This window comes from Camelus dromedarius, chromosome 35, assembly GCF_036321535.1.
Source record: "Camelus dromedarius isolate mCamDro1 chromosome 35, mCamDro1.pat, whole genome shotgun sequence".
Classification (NCBI taxonomy): domain Eukaryota; kingdom Metazoa; phylum Chordata; class Mammalia; order Artiodactyla; family Camelidae; genus Camelus; species Camelus dromedarius.
Genome location: NC_087470.1, coordinates 12,473,327 through 12,489,781, shown reverse-complemented (window position 1 = coordinate 12,489,781; position 16,455 = coordinate 12,473,327). Strand labels below are relative to the sequence as shown.

Here is a 16,455-nt window from a genome sequence, read left to right as displayed (position 1 = left end):
CCAGGTAGGACATCAGAAATACCGCCAGGGATTTCCAAAGGAGCCTCTTACGCAGGGGAAGGCGTGTCACGGATTATGGGACACAGTATGGAAAAGTTTATTCTTACTTTGTCCCTGTGATTAGGTCAGTGGCCCCACTTTGCCCCGGAATTGCAGACGAGCTCTTCTGGGCAATCTGCCCCCTCCGCCACCCTCTGCTCTGCTTCCCTGTGTGGCCATCGTGCCGTCCCTTGGGCAGAAGAGGGCGAGATGCCTTTGCTGAGAGGTGGTCCCCCTTTGCTGTGGAGAGCAAGGGAAGATGTGTCCTCCGGACTCGGGCCTCGGGCCCTGAGTCTGCTCTCCCTGCGCTGGAGAGCACGCAAAGTGGTCTCATAGGTGACAGTTGGTGGTCCTTGCACATCCTACCGGGCCCGCTGTAGAGTTGAGGCTCCGTAATTCTTGGACTTATCTAAGGTCAGACCATACTTTCTGGGTTTTGGTAAGTTAGAGGAGAAGACACCAGAGAACTGACAAAAAGAATGTCCCGGCCAGCCCTGCGAGTGAAAGGCACAGGGGACCAGAGTCCCACCTGCGTGTGGTGCCTGGCGGGCTCTGGATGAATTTTCAGTTCCTCCCCGGACATGCCTCTATGGCTTAAGGAAATGGCGAGACATGTTGTGGCCATGATGTGTACTTGTCCTCGCAGGGCTCTGTGATCTACACACCTAACTCCCTTCTGCTCCTTGGGGATGAGGTGTCACGTTTAGGGTCCTGGGCACTGCTGAGGGCACAGCTGCCAGCACCAGGCCACAACCAGGCTGGCTCTGTCCAACTCACCTGTCACCTCCTGCTGAGCCCCCAGGCGTTAGGCGAGAGAGGTACATCGGTGATGCACAAAGGTGGGGCTGCACGTGCGCACAGCGCTGCAGCGTCAGCAGGGACCACCTTCTCCCCCTGGACAGACTGGTGGGTGAGTGGTGGAAGCCGGGAGCCCTGCTCCAGCCCCCTGGCCAGTGCCACCTCTTTTGTCATAGGAGGCACTGGTGACATTTTTGCTCAGCAACTGCTTGGCTTTGAGTCTGCGGACCCACTGGAAATTGCAGCTTGTTTTTGCCTTTGGAAGTCTGTCCTCGGGATTTGGTGGAGGAGCTAGTTTCAGGACAGTGTGCTTAGTGCATAGTGATTGACACTGTCACCATTGTTTACCCAGAACCTCGTCTACCAGGCACAGCTTTGGATATCAAAATACAGCAACACATTAAACCTCCCTCCTGTTGGATCTGTCTGTTCTGGTACCAGAAGCACTCGGCCAGCATCTGAACGTCAGTGAGATAACGCAGCCAGTGTGCTCCAGTCAAACACATTCTCCTCCCATCACTGTTACTCCATTGTTGCTTTTATTCCATAGTCACCCAACTCTTAAAACAATGCTTTGTTGCAGGAGCAGAGCCTAATTCTCTCCTGCTACTCTTGGTGGGAGTGAGCAAAACTGTCAAGCCTGAAATGCGACCAAGTATTGTAGATCAAAAGCTGTCGAGGTGCATGTAGGTGGAGTTTTGGTTTCGGGCACTGATGACGTTGGGGTCCCCATGGCAGTGACGCTCCCCTCAGGCCCCTGGCTTCCCCGCAGCAGGAGGTGAGGGTGGGTCTCACTCTCCCCCGTCTCTAGCTTCATCACACTCACATAAATTCTTATATTCATGCTGTCAAAATTATTTTGGTTGTTGTGTATTTCTAACTTTTGCTTGTTCCTCTTTTCCTTTTACTCTCGTACCACCCTGTGAGTGTGCTGTTGGGTCTGAAAAGGTGGGTTGTGCACACCCTGCATCGGAAATACCTACATTTCACTTCGTGCTGCCTCCATCGCTTTAAAAAGCAAAAACTTAACAGCTGCCTTGATCCATTTATTATCCTAGTCATCCTATTATTTTCTAAAATTTTGGAATTTTTGCTTTGTTAACACATCACACACTGGTGTTTGATACCTGTTAAAATCTTTGCTTGGAGGAGCCAGTTTGGTCCTCCTTATATTGGTGACAAATGAGCCATTATTAATTTTGCTTGTTTGTGTGTTTTGAGGAAGTGAGATGCGAATTGATTTAGGTGGCGTCTGAGGGAAGTTTTTCATGGGTATTTTCACTTGGAAAGTCAAAATCTGCAGTACCTTGCTTGATTCTGGCTTTTACTCTCACCCGGTTCCTGGCCGTCGCTGTGTAATGAATCTGACTGGGCTTCCTGGCCGCCGGTCACTGGGGAGAACGTGGCCGGCTGGTGGGGTGAGCAGCCCACAAGGGGTGCTGTTGGAGGAAGCAGTTTTCTTTTGCTTTTGCCTTCCCCATCCCATTTATTTTACTTTGCCTTCATAAAGGAGAAGAAGTGGGTCTAAAATCCATGTCACTCTTTTGTTCCCTTTATGACACTGGTTTCTCTGAGAATCAGGAAAATGTGGCCTTCTGCTAAGTAGCTGGCTCACTTGGAGCTGGTGGACACAAGGACCAATAACGGGGACAATAGCTTCCTCTCTGCTTCAGCCAGTGGGCATTCAGAGCCTTGTCTGTGGTTTGCTTAAGCAGCTGTGCAGCCCTCCCTGCACCGGCCTTTACTTTTAACCCATGTTGGCAGTAAAGAGCTGACTCTGTTTCAGCTGATGTCCATCACTGACGGCCGTGTCGTTAGTTTGCGGTAGTGAGACTCCAACACCCCAGTCAGCCGTGAAGGGAGATGCTTTGACCGACCTAGGACCTTGGATACTCACCCCCACCCTTGTTCATCTCACCCGGAGGAAGGGCTGGGCCACCACCTTCATGCTGGCCATGAGGCCTTGTTTCTCATTTCATGCTCTGGTCCAAATGTCGACACTTCATCCTTCACTGACTTGGTTTCGCTTGAGAAAGGCCAGAATTTCTGAAAGAGTCCATCACATTCTCGGGGGGAACAGAACAGGGGTGAGAGTCGCAAGTAGAAGGAGTCTAGTCTGTCCGGGTTGGCAAATGCAGGCTGGGATCTGTGATGTGTGGGCTGTGCCCTGGACACAGGCCTTTCCCGTGGCTCCCGAGGGCCCAGGGGTCGAAGTGAGAACAGCCTTGCCTGGGTTCCTCCATCCTCATCTGCTCACTGGCAAGTGTGTCTGCTTATTAGGAGCTCCCCCAGACCTAGGGTCCTTCAAAGTTCAGACCACGGGAGAACCTTGAGTCCCTTCTCCTGGGCCTCCTGTGTGAGAATCCAGTGCCTTCTGAGGTGACCGGTGGCAGGAGATGCCTCCCCCTCCAGGGAGCTCCCTTCGGAGGACTGTGACTCAGTGCACCTTGCTGTGAGCTTGTGGGGTTCCGGCCACGGTCTCTGCAGAACCACACTTGAGATGAGCTTAGGGACGGAAATGACAGGACTAATATTCCAGGCCAGGGCTGGAGGGAGGGAACAGGTGAAATTGAATGTGACCTCAAACACATAGGTGGGTGCTGGGTCTGTTACTAAAATGGGGAGCCTGCGAGGTGCCTGCCAGGAATTGAATTCCAGAGTAAATGGTGGACATGAGGCATTTTTAAGATGCCATTTTTCATCGAAGTTAGGACTTCAAAGAGGCACTCGGGTCTATGAGCCTGGGTCTGAGGTGAAGGAGCCGGACTAGAGATACACGTTGGGAGTTGTCATTCTTAGCTGGTGTTCACAGCCGTGCACGTGGATTAGCTCATCTTGAGAGGTGCAGGCTAAGGCTGAGGGGGGACAGGGCTGTGCCTCGGTTGGAGGAAAGCCCAGACCATGGAACTTTGGTGTGTAAGTCAGCGGCGTTTGTGATTTTCAGAGCAATGCCATTTATCCTTAAGGGGCCAGGGGTGGGCAGGGCCAGCCAGGAAGAAATCTGAAGGGAGAGTTGTGGCCACGTGTGCGCATCTTCGGACGATGTAGAGGCTGCAGGGTCTGGGAGGGGAGACTCATCAGAAGCTAGAGTTGGAGTGGGGAGTGGGGAGAAGGTAGTCACACTCACTTGTGAGGGAGGGAGGGATGCCTAGGGAGTCCCCACCCTACCGGACTCGCTTTCCCATGAACAGAAGGCAATCAGACAGTGAGGTGAGATCTGAGGTGAGAAGGTATGGGTGCTGGGAGAGGAGCCAACCTGGAGAATGGTGCTTGGACAGTTCTGGAATAGTCTCCCTGCAAATAGAGTTAAAAAAAGTCAGACTCTTAAGAACAGTGATAGTGACTGGGGAGGAGACAGTTCTTTTTCTGGCCTCCTAAGGGTAAGGCATGTATCCGGGGATATACAGAAGATTCGGGCAGTCTATTCTGGGGGCTTGACCCTTACCAGGGGGAACAGTGCAAGTTTAAAGGGGGAGAAGGGCAGCAGAGGGAAACTAGCCAGGCCCCGTGTCAGGTACCAGTTGGCAGCCCTACTTGCATGTTGCATTCACCCCCATGCCTCCCAGGTGGGCGGTGGTAGCCCCCTTTTGTAGATTGGGAAGCCTTCTCAGAGGGGTTAAGGAATTGGCCCGTTTAGCGGCTAGTAAATGCTGTAGCAGGATTCAAGCAGGGCCCTGTCAGACTTCAAGAGTATGTTTTCTCTACTAATTCCGGTACCTCCCTGTTGTACGTGGAATGGTGAAGTGGGTCAGTTTTGGAGCCTTTCAGAAAAAGTGCGATATAAGTGCCTCAGGACTGTTTCACAAAGCTCAGTGTTCTTTGACGGTTCGGCACCGCAGTGCTTTACGCCCCACAGAGGTAAGGTCTTACTCCTTTGACGATGACGTGGTTGCAAATGACGTACAGGTGCAAAACCAGACTTAGCATCTTCTGAAGGGAAACTCTCCACTTCTCACTTTCTTCCACGGGATGTAACTGTGCTGCAGCATAGGCCTGAGCTTTCCATATGGACTGAGGGTTTGATATCCAAAGTTAGCATAAAATGGTCAGATGAAGAAAATCGACGTTGACAATTTATTTTTGGGTTTCATTAGACAAGTTATACTATCAGTTAATGGCCCATATAGCGAATGAAATTGAGTACAGAACATTGCATTTGTTACTTTCTATTTAGAGTTCTCTTACAGCATAAGTTTGCCTGCTTTGGAACATCAGCTCCACCACCAGGTCGCCTGTCTTTGTGTTGGTGTGATTGCATTTACACAGTGAATGTAATCTGGGCTTCCTCAGCCCCAAACACTCCAGTGCAGAATCACGGGCTGTAGCCATCTCTTAGTCACGCAAATACTTCTAAAATTATATGATGCCAGAAAAGAAAGAAGAGACAGAGAGATTGCCTTTATCAAAATTCCTTTAAATTCTAACTGCAAAGTGTTGTTGAGCAGCTCTGGTTTCCTTTGGATATGAATATATACATTTCTTTGCATGTAACCTGGGTTTTGGGCTAGAACATCAAGCTCTTGCTGTCCACAGGCCACAAAAATAGTAGCCAAATTGCACACGTGTGAAATATTTTATTCTTTTTTCTGAGAAAGAATCCTTGAATTTGGGATTTGGGCTGTGATTTTTGCTTTTTGCTTCTCCCACCCGTCTTGTAATCTCTCACTCCTTCCCACGTGGCCTCCAAGAGGTCGTGGCCTCAAAGGAGCGGGCAAACACCCAGTTTATCCCCATGCAGTGCTGCCAAAGAGGGAGACCAGCCAAGACCTAAAGGACATTATTAGAGAGGACTTCCTGAATGGTATGGGCTCTACATTCATTTGTGAGTACAGAGTAAGTGTCAGCCAGGAGAAGGAATCAAGAGGGTGGCTCAGGTGGCAGAAGCAGCTGGGCAGAGGCCTGGAGGCTTGTGGGTGGGGACCCGGGGTGAGTGCCCTGTGTGGTCCAGGGTGGAGGGTGCCCTGCTGGGGAGGACACTGGGGAAGGCCTGGGGTGGAGGGCTTTGGAAGAGCTTGGGTTTTACTAGAACTGACACAGGAGACAGTGAATTGTGTCAGCAGGAAGTGACCCTCAGGACTGGTACTCCTGGTTTTGCTTCTGATGTTCTACAGAATGAAGGGTTCAGGACGGGAGATAGCAGCTCTGTCTGTCCCTTTGAGACCTACCCCTTCATTAATTTATTCATTACATGTACCCTTCTGAGTGTGTAGGGAAGAGTGATGGATCCACTGTAGTAAGCAAATCGTACTTGCCTCTTGCGAGCTTAGCTGTTTCAGAAGTTGACCCAGCGTAGAATGTTCTAGGAACACAGCAGGGACACCTAACTAAAAGTGCGGGGGTTGGAGGCAGGGAAGGCTTCCTTTACATATAGTGAAAATGAGCCTGGAGTAAAGTGGGAAGAAGCAGGTGGTCAGGGGGGCCCTGAGGTCACTGGGGACCTGGGTACTGCAGTGATGCTGGGCAATTAGGGGCAGCGGGGGCTAGAACTCTACTAGGGAACCCCTGAAGGGCTTGAAGCAGGGGAGTGATGTAATCAAATTTGTGTTTTGGGAAGGCTGCTCTGGCTGTGTCTGTGTGTGTGTGCAGTTGGGAACAAGGGGAGGGTGCCACCAAGTGAGAGGGTCATTAGAATACATTTCACAGGCTGGGAGATGAACAGTGGGAGAGGGGTATCGGGGTTGCCTGGGGACGGCAGGGGCACTGCAGATGCAGTATCTTCTTATGGGGAAGGCTTGTTAGCGGGGCCGCCCTAGCGGCGCCTTGTGGCTGGAAGAAAACAGATGGAGGCCGCCAGGTGGACTTTTCTCTTCTCTCCTTCCCTGCCTTCTGTGATGATCTTTGCTCAGCCAACATTTGGAACAGAAGAGCTAAGTTCCAGGGTAGCCCAGGAGTTTGTTGAGCTCGTTCGAGTGAGATCTGATAGGATTTATGTGTGTGTTGAGATCTGCACGTTCACTTAGCTAGAAATGCCCCGGCTTTTGGATTTCCATAGGGGTTTTTATTTTTCATAAAAATTGCTTTCTTGGTGAGAGGAAATTGAATACAGCTACTGTTTTTCTCAAAAACAAAATCTTATCTTTAAAGAAATTTTATATTCAAATAATAGGAATATTTAAAAATGGTAAAGAAAGGCTTTGGTGTAATTTCTTTGGTTTCTGAGTTAATGTGGAGTTAGAGCCTTTGCATTACTTTATAGCATATCCATGTCAGTATTTAAAGAGCTGTTAGTGAGCGCCCCAGGCCCCACCTCTCAAAGCATCACTAAAGCTTGCTCTGAAATAGTGAGGTCATAAAGATCTTTTTTGCAGAATCCAAAAAGTTGGTTTATAATATGCAGCATAGCTCTCTTTATAAAATAACAAAAGGCTCAAAATTAAGAAATTGGAACATCCTTGATTTTTTTTTAAAAGCTGAAACATAAACATTTTTGTGCTAATGTTGCAACTGCAAATTTTGGAAAGAAAACTCTTACAGTAATATTATGTATGTGAAACACATATATGCCTTTCATGTTTGAAAAATAACTACCCAGTATTTTTTGAAGTCAGGACCATTCCAGCTCAGATACTGGCAGTGATGGTTGCTGGTTTTCAATGGCAGAGTCTAAATTTGCCTTCTTTGCTTTTTTTTTTTTTTTTTTGTAGTGAGAGGGTTGAGTAGTGCTTTGTCAGCATGCTTTCAGGGCAATTTTGGGGCAGACGTCGTGCACCAGCAGTGAGACATTTCTGTGCATTTTACTTTCTGGACATCACCTGGCCGGGATGCTTTAGGACTCCCTGGTCCATCACCATTTGTCCTGGAGCTGTCAGAGACAGTGAATGACTTTCTGTGGCTTGGAGGTAAGGTGATCTGATGCAGATGATCAGATGTGTAGTTAAAGTGCTGTTACTTGAAATAAGAGGAAACTTAGAAAAATGGCTCTAAAATACAGGATGAGGGAAGAGAATTGTCTGAGCTGCCTGCAGTGGGGAAACTTCTCAGGTGACTCCCTCACTATGTATCCTGTCACACTCCCTCACAGCCCTGCACAGCAGTCCTTCTGAAGCAAGCATGCACTTTCTAAGAAATGCGCTGACTTTCCTTGTGCCTCTGTTTGTCGGCCTTTTTTAAAAGCACATCTTGCCCTTTACTTAAATGCCATCACTGTTAGTCACCTCTGAAACATATTGTTCCGGGCCTCATCCATATATAGCTGCTAAATTGATGAACAGAATGTGGTATCTCCATGTAGTGGAATATTATTCATATAAAAGAATGAAAAAAATGAAAAAGAAAAAAAAGGGGAAGATGAAAACAGCCACCAGCTCTTGGAACTCCACCCTGACTGCTCAACCCGCCCTTTTCCCTTTGAATCCCCACCCCTTATGCTCCACTGTACTCTTTTTGATAGTACTTACCACCTTCTGATAAACTTTAATATTTTCAAAAAAAAAAACAAAAGAAGAAGATGCAGATACCACTTCAACATGGACAAGCCTTGATAACAGCATGTTAAGTGAAAAGAACCAGACACAAACGGCCACATATTGTTGATTTCAGTGATCTGAAATGCCCAGAATAGGCACATGCAGAGGCAGAGAACAGGTGTTGGTTGCAAAGGGCTGGGCGGAGGGGGGGTTGGGAATGACTACTAGTGGACAGGGGGTTTCTTTTTGGACGATGGAGTGTTCTGGAAATAGATGGCGGTGAGGACTGCACAACCGTGAGTGTGCAGAAGACTGCTGGGCGCTGTCTCTGGGTGTGCCTGTGGTTGGGGGCGGCTTTATTTTGTTCTCACCCTGCAATGTGAAGAGTCATCTTCTGCTGTGGCCTTTCTACTCCTGTGAGTGGTGAGACTCAGAGACTTTGCGGAGTCATGTTTCTTTTTCCCCCTTGCTGAGTGTAGGCAAAAAAGGTTTAAGCCTGAGAAAGTGCTCCATCTGCAGAAATGTCTTTCAGTTTGTATGGTGTAAAAGACTTGAGAGCTTTTTAATCATTGAAGACAGTCTGTGGGGGAAACAGCCCGTGAAGCCTGGGTGAGACTGGGAAGAGCCGCGCTTCCCTCCCTGACACGGGTGGGGATTTCACCTCCGTTCAGGCATTGAAGGGCCCTGACCCGTGAGCGGAGTTGACAATCGTGAATATTTATGTGTATCCGCTGCTTCATCTTGGATATTAATTACAAGCTGAGTCAGTTTGTGGCGGCAGCCTCATCCTACATCAGGAATTTATAGTATCTGCTCTTTGAGGTGAAGACCAGACAGACTTGATTATTTAAGTCTCTCTTGAATTGTATCTCAGATTACTTTGTCAAAAGCAAAACAGCAGAAATACAGACGTCCTTTATTGCCGATGTGACCTGAAGCAGGTTTAGTCTCTGTGCATCAGTGGCCTTATCTGCGGGTGAGGAAGATGATAACAGTGCTTCCCTCAGAGGGGCTGGTGAAGGGGGAGTGAAAAGCACAAATGGAGGACTTACACAAGATGCACATGAATGACTGGATTCAATTATCTCAGCCTGGTGAGGCCTCAGGGGCAGAGATGTCAGAACAGAGCAGTCCCAGCCAGAGCTCGATCCATGTTGGCAGCTGTGATTATGATCCGTATCACCACTGCGGGTTATCAGGTAGTTTTAAGACTTGATAATATGAATTCATGAATAATGTTAAAAGACTAGACATCTCAGATCCGGTTTACATAGTTTTCAAGATTTCCTCTGAGAAAAGGGTGTCTTTTTTCCCCAACTTAAATCTGAGTTGAGTCTGCAAAGGATTCTGTAGTCCTCAATCTTAGTGCTTTAATTCTCCATTTCTTCAAAAAACGTTTTTAAATGGAGTTACTGGGGACTTAACTGAGGACCTCATGCATGTTAAACACGTGCTCTCCCAATTGAGGTATAATCTCTCCCCAATTTTTTTTTAACTTTACTTTCTTAGAATTCAGAGTTTAGAGGCCTCTAATTCTTTTTCTTGAGACATTTTCATGAACCTGGAAGTCTATAAATAATGGGCAATACTTGGCCTATTAAAAAAAATCAATAGAACATTCTGCAATCTATCCAAAAGGAAAAGCTCATTGACTTAAAATGTTTCTCCTTTATGGTGATTTCTACTTTTTGATCTAGCTTAATTTGTTAACAGCCATCCTCATCATCATAATGACCAAATTCGCCCTGAATGGGCACCGACCAAAGACTAAAATGCTTTCCTCATGTTTTACTTTATAGCAGGTGTTTGAGGGTAGGTATCAGTGTCTCCTTTTTTGCAGCTGAGGGATTGAGATATGGGGCAGCTTGTCCCAAATCACACGCAGCTGGTGGTGGCAGGCTCAGGGCTGGAACCCAGGCTGCACAGGATGCCTTCTCAATTGCTCCTCTAATCAGCCTCCTGATGAGTGGTTTCCCAAACCCCTGTGAGTCCATAAATTACCAATTTTAGTGATCTCAGCCTGATGCCTTCAAAGGAGAGACATCAGTGAGAATGTGAGACAGAGTGGCATAAATTAAAATTATACATTTTCACAAATGTTTTATTCTCGGCTAATGACTTAAAAAGTTAGTGTTATTTATTCTAGAGTTCTGCAAGCACTAAAAACAAAATATTAAAAATGATTATAATGCAAAAGAAAAGTGAGCTCTGAAAGTCCAACCACTGTTATTGACTCATTGATTGTTTTTCTCTAGTGGTGCTTGTTGAAAGAAAAATTTACAAAGTCTGAATTGGTTTTATGTAGTTTTAGTATGGAAGAAAAAATTGTCAGTGAATATTGAAAGTAAAATCTTGACCCTTTTCTTTCCTGAAGATGAATATGTAAGTTGTTTTTCATGGCTTAAGTACATTTCCTCATTTGTAAAATTTGAGTAATGCTGTTTAACTTGTCTTGACTGTGAGAGTTTGACGCCTTGTATACAAAGCACCCAAGCGGTGCTCAATAAAAAAATGTGCTGTCACAATGACAGTTTAGGAGAATCAGCTCTGAATACTAAAGAGGGTGGCTTATTTCTGATACATATTCGATATCTATATATATGATATATATGAATATGATTTACAGTAATAAAGATTCAGTTGTTTTTTAGTGCAGTATGAAGTTTTGATGAAATCAATGTCATTCTTGTAAGATAGGGACTAGTTACATTGCCTTAAACAGACGACCTTGAAGATTATTTACACTGAATGTGTATTTTTACAACTCAGAATTCATATTGCCGTGTAACCATCCACTAGAACTTTTAAATTTGTAGGAATATGACCAGAACCATTAATTTAGAAAAATCAACATTAAATATTTTCAGGAAATAAGCTTATCTCTGTTGTGATTGAAAAAAATTTTGATTTTTTTCTGTACTCTTAATACGTTTTAAAATGTCAAAACATTGATTTGACATGTCACTTTTTAAATGGAGGGAATAAAGCTCAAGCTGTTTTAATACATAAATTAATCTTTTTGCATTTCAACAAAATGATATGATTTCCTGACTCTTTGGGAAGACTATTTTGCAAGACACTTAGATTACCTACTTTTGGAAAAATGCAGAAGTGACTTTTATGAATATAGGCCTAGTACAGATCTGTTGGCATTTGACATAGTGCAAGACATGAAGACTAGGAGATCTTTGCTGCTGATTGTCAGGAGGACAGATCCCAGGTCTCAGTCTCCCCTCCTGTAAAATGAAGAGGCTGGACTGGATTCTTTCCTCTTTTAAGATGAGTTTCCATATGCCTATGTCTTTTGTTTATATTCAGGACTATTATCAATTTCAGATTAAATGCTGAATACCACTCTCTTCCCCGAAGCACAATTCAGTAAGTGCTAGATAAGCTTTCAGTTATCTGATTATTCTTTATTTCTTTTTTTAAATTTTATTTTATTGAGTTATAGTCAGTTTACAATGTTGTATCAATTTCCAGTGTAGAGCACAATTTTTCAGTTATACATGAGCATGCATATATTCGTTGTCACATTGTTCTTCACTGTGAGCTACCACAAGATCTTGTATATATTTTCCTATGCTATACAGTATAATCTTGTTTATCTATTCTATATATACCTGTCAGTATCTACAAATTTCAAACTCCCCGTCGGTCCCTTCCCACCCTCTTCCTCCCTGGCAACCACAAGTTTTTATTCTATGTCTATGACTGTTTCTGTTTTGTATTTATGTTCATTTGTCCCTTTCTTCTCTTTTTTAGATTCCACATATGAGTGATCTCATATGATATTTTTCTTTCTTTTTCTGGCTTACTTCACTTAGAATGACATACTCCAGGGACATCCATGGTGCTGCAAATGGCATTATGTTGTCATTTTTATGGCTGAATAGTATTCCATTGTATACCACCTCTTCTTTATCCAGTCATCTGTCAATGGATATTTAGACTGTTTCCATGTCTTGGTTATTGTAAATAGTGCTGCTATGAACATTGGGGTACAGGTGTCATTTTGAAGTATGATTCCCTCTGGATATATGCCCAGGACCAGGATTCCTGGGTCATAGGAAGTCTATTCCTAGTCTTTTCAGGAATCTCAATACTGTTTTCCACAGTGGCTGCATGAAACTGCATTCCCACCCCAGTGTGGGAGGTACCATTTTCTCCACAGCCTCTCCAGCATTTGCCATTTGTGGACTTTTGAATGATGCCCATTATGACAGGTATGAGGTGATACCTCATTGTAGTTTTGATTTGCATTTCTCTGATAATTACTTATACTGAGCATTTTTTCCTATGCTTATTGATCATTCATATGCCTTCATTGGAGAATTGCTTGTTTAGGTCTTCTGCCCATTTTTCGATTGGGTTGTTTTTTTTTTCTTACTAAGTATTATGAGCTGCTTGTATATTCTGGAGATCAAGCCTTTGTCAATTTCATCTTTTGCAAAAATTTTTTTCCCATTCTGTAGGTTGTCATTTTGTTTTACTTAGGTATCCTTTGCTGTTCAAAGCCTGTAAAATTAATTAGGTCTCATTTGTTTATTCTTGCGTTTATTTCTATTGCTTATTGTATCTTCTCTTATGTTGAAGTCTTTAATCCATTTTGAGTTTGATTTTCGTTTCTGATCCTACAGGCAATTTTTGTGTTGCATCTTTCCCGGCAACCTGGAAAGGCTTTTTAGCCATAGGTGGCGCTATTGCACCTTCTTACAGTCTTAATTTTCCCGTTTGTTAAAGAAGGCTTAAACAACGTTATTTTATTTTGATTACTTTGCTTAATGCTTCAGGATAGCACAATGTCCATTGTGTCTGTCTACCTGGAAAAATTATTCTACTTAGATCTTACTTTTATTCTGTCATCTCACAGTGAACATTTCAGACTTGCTGTGCAAAGAATGGCAAAATCGGACTTTTTTTCCAGTGTTAGAAACCAGTGAGCCAGGATTTTATTAAACAGCTAGAAGCGGCCTCTGGGGCACCTTAAACCTGAAAAGTGTACTGAGTTCCCTGAGTATTGACCCCGCCGCTGTGTGTTAATTGGGAGGTGATTTGGTATATATAGGAAGGGGTGTAGCTTTGTTTGCATGCATGCGCTGCCATTGAGCCACGTGAATCCGAGTCAGTTCGTTCTGTTTTTCCCTCGTCCGTATGATGGGGATGCTCATATCTGCTTTGTAGAATTGTGAGAGTTAGAAATTATGTAAAGAGTTTAGCACAGTGGGTATCTCAAGAGGGCTCATAAACTTTAGCTCCTGTTGTGTATGAAGCCATCGTTTTATAGTCTTTGGCAATTTCTAAGAAATAGGAAAATAAGAAAGCTGGTTTTATGATGAAAGATATTTGAAGAGGTTCCATAGTTCCTATACTCATAATTTAGCATCAGCAGAGTCAGGACCAATACACGGTCACCCTGAACCAACGTTAAGCCACAGAATTTTTTGTTAATTAGTATACATTGGGGCTTAAGGGAACCCAATACTTATACACATGTTTTCTCCAGCAGCCAACTGAGAGATGACACAGAAAAGCAGGCAGGCGATTAACATCTCCTATATTACTGAGGAAGCCATGTTCTCCATGAACTTCAGGGCTGTGGGAAAATGGGTGTCATGGTACTGTGTCCCAGAACTAGAGACTCACCCTGTCCCAGGTAGCTCTGGGCCACAGCAAGCCTTCCCTTGAGAGGATCTGCCCCATCATGCACAGGGATGTCCTGCCTTGGAGCTGAGCATCCCGGGTGCTTCCCGAGGGTGGCCAACAAAGGAGAGAAAAGAAGGTTTTCACATGCCCTGCTTGTCTCCCGGATACACAGCTCACTCTTTTAGTGTGACAAAGCCTAGCTGTGGGCCAGAGGTCAGGTGTATGAAGGGAGAAGCACTCTCCATGGCCCAGTGGACTGGGGAGGAGGCATCCCCTCCCTCAGTTTAAACAGGTGGTGGTGTGGAACAGAAGGGTGCTCCCCAACAGTTTATAAAAGGAGAAATAAGGATTTCCTTTGGGACTTAGTCGAGCCGGGAAACACTGATGATGATTAGAAGGAAGACTTGTAAATCACTTTAATATTAAGTTAACATTTGTTGAGCATCAAAAATACACTACATTCTTTTCTGAGCATTTTATAGAAATGAATCCTTCAATCTTCAAAACAAGCGAGTAAAAAAGGTTTGATTGTTATCCCAGTTTTACAGTGTGGAAATTGAGTCAAACAGAGGGTAAGTAATTTGGCCAAGGTCACAGAGCTAGTAAGTGGCAGAGCTGGCATTTAAACCCTGGCTGTCTGGTTTCCAGGCTCCCAGGGATGGGCTGTGAGTGTTTAGAAGTATCTGCATGCCTGGGTCTCTGTAACTCTGTACATCAGTTACCCCAGAAAAGACAGGGGAAGTAGAGTTACACAGGTGCTCACAGTTGTGTCTCAGCCACTGTCCAGGAGAGTGCACCGTGATTAACTTTGTTTTCCAGGCAGCATGTCTGTTTGTATAACATTGAGTTAACCTAGAAGCCCTCCCTGCATTGCTTCTGTCCATGCTTGCCATATGACCAACTGCCCATGATTGAGCTGTTGAGGAGAAAATGTACTGATGGTTGAAATCTGATATTTCAGTCTGGTTCATAGTTTCATGTCTCCTGTTACATTAATAAGTTAAACGCCTGGTTTTCTTGCATCAGTTTGGTTAATGTGAGACCAGTCCATTGGAGCCCAGGGATGCTGATGGTATATTTTCTGAGCACGTTGTGGCACTTCTACCCATGCAGACCTGGCTGGAGAATGTCCCCCTTCCTCACTGATTTCTCCCAACAGCAGCGTCCTCTCCCAGCCCTGCACGTGAGGCTGGGAGCTCTCTGAGTAGGCCAGAGGCAAACTCTACAAATCAGAAAATGATGAAGTATCTGGAAGTGGGTTTAATAGATGAAAAGGGCTTCCAGGTCGTCCAATGGACTCTTCGAGGCCGTTTGCTGAAAAGCTGTCCACTGTTTGTGGTTAAGCTACCTCTTTGCTGTTGTAAAGTCTGGATTAGATGAAAGGATTATAAAAAGCAGAAAGGAGTGATTTCAGGTGGTCCATCCACACTGGTGAGAAGTGATGGGTGACCACCTGTGTGAGGCATTAACAGAGTCTTACAAGCTTCATAAAACAGCTTTAAAAGCTCTGCCATCTGAGTGCACTTCATTTGGGGTCTAGTTCATCACTGGTCACGCTGAGCAAAGAATTGATGATGGCAGAAAGGACATGGAGGCATCAGAAAGGTCTCAGTCATGTTCCCTGTTTAAAGGATGTGGCACAGTGTAATATATTTCAGCTGGGTTATTCACTGAACAGTTTTGAGTGTTTTCTGGGACTCCCCACTCCCCCAAGGTTCCATGCAGCTCAGTGTCCCCTCAGTGCAGCTCTGTCAGTGCTTGCCCTGGGCTGAAGTGGTGTCACGGGGAGCAGGACGGTCAGTGTCCCAGGCTCCTCCGAGCTCCGTCTCCTCATCTGCAGTGCCGGGTTGCTCATCCGTGTCTACTTAGTAGGGTTGCTGCGAATCACACGTGATGGTTGTCAGGGGTGATTTGTGGTTGTCCCTGTGTTCGGCATATAGTCAGTATTTGATAGAAACACTTGTTTTTGTTTTTTGTTTTTATTATACTTGTGGCTCCTAGATTGCAGTGGTTTTTAATCTGCATTTTTTATAACTTTATTCTTATATATAAATAAGCACTTATTTTTATTTATTTTTATGTATGTACTGGGGATTGAAGCCAGCACATTGTGCATGCTAAGCAGGTGCTCTACAACTGAGTAATACCCACCCTCCTTGTCTGCACTTAAAAATAAATATTGCAATACACAAAATAACTCTTAAACACCATCATGGGACCTATTTTCTGTATAGACAATAGAATACATATGCTATTTCAATAAGAATAAATGTTGGGACATACCTTTCTGAATCTGTTTACTTGTTTAAAAACGATCATAGCTAGTGATAAACACGAGTCTTGGATCCAGTACTTCTTAGGGTCTGCTTTGCCATCAAGGGAAATTTCATTCTACAGAGAAGGCTAATTGGGTCTCATTGATAATTGGATGATTTAGCAGATGATCAAGGCTTTCAAAACCTGACAGTTTTGTATTTTAAACTCACTGCAAAGTTATCTTCAAGAAGTTGGAAGTCCTAAGCTTGTGAAGTGCCCAGTAATTCAGTGTGTATGTGTCTGTGTCAGT

General features: G+C 44.7%; 1 long non-coding RNA gene across 1 annotated transcript in view; it reads left to right on the top strand.

Moving 5' to 3' along the window:
• The window catches only part of LOC116147423 (uncharacterized), a 133,901-nt gene that overhangs the window by 42,021 nt on the left and 75,425 nt on the right, over positions 1-16,455 (top strand). The window lies entirely within an intron of this gene.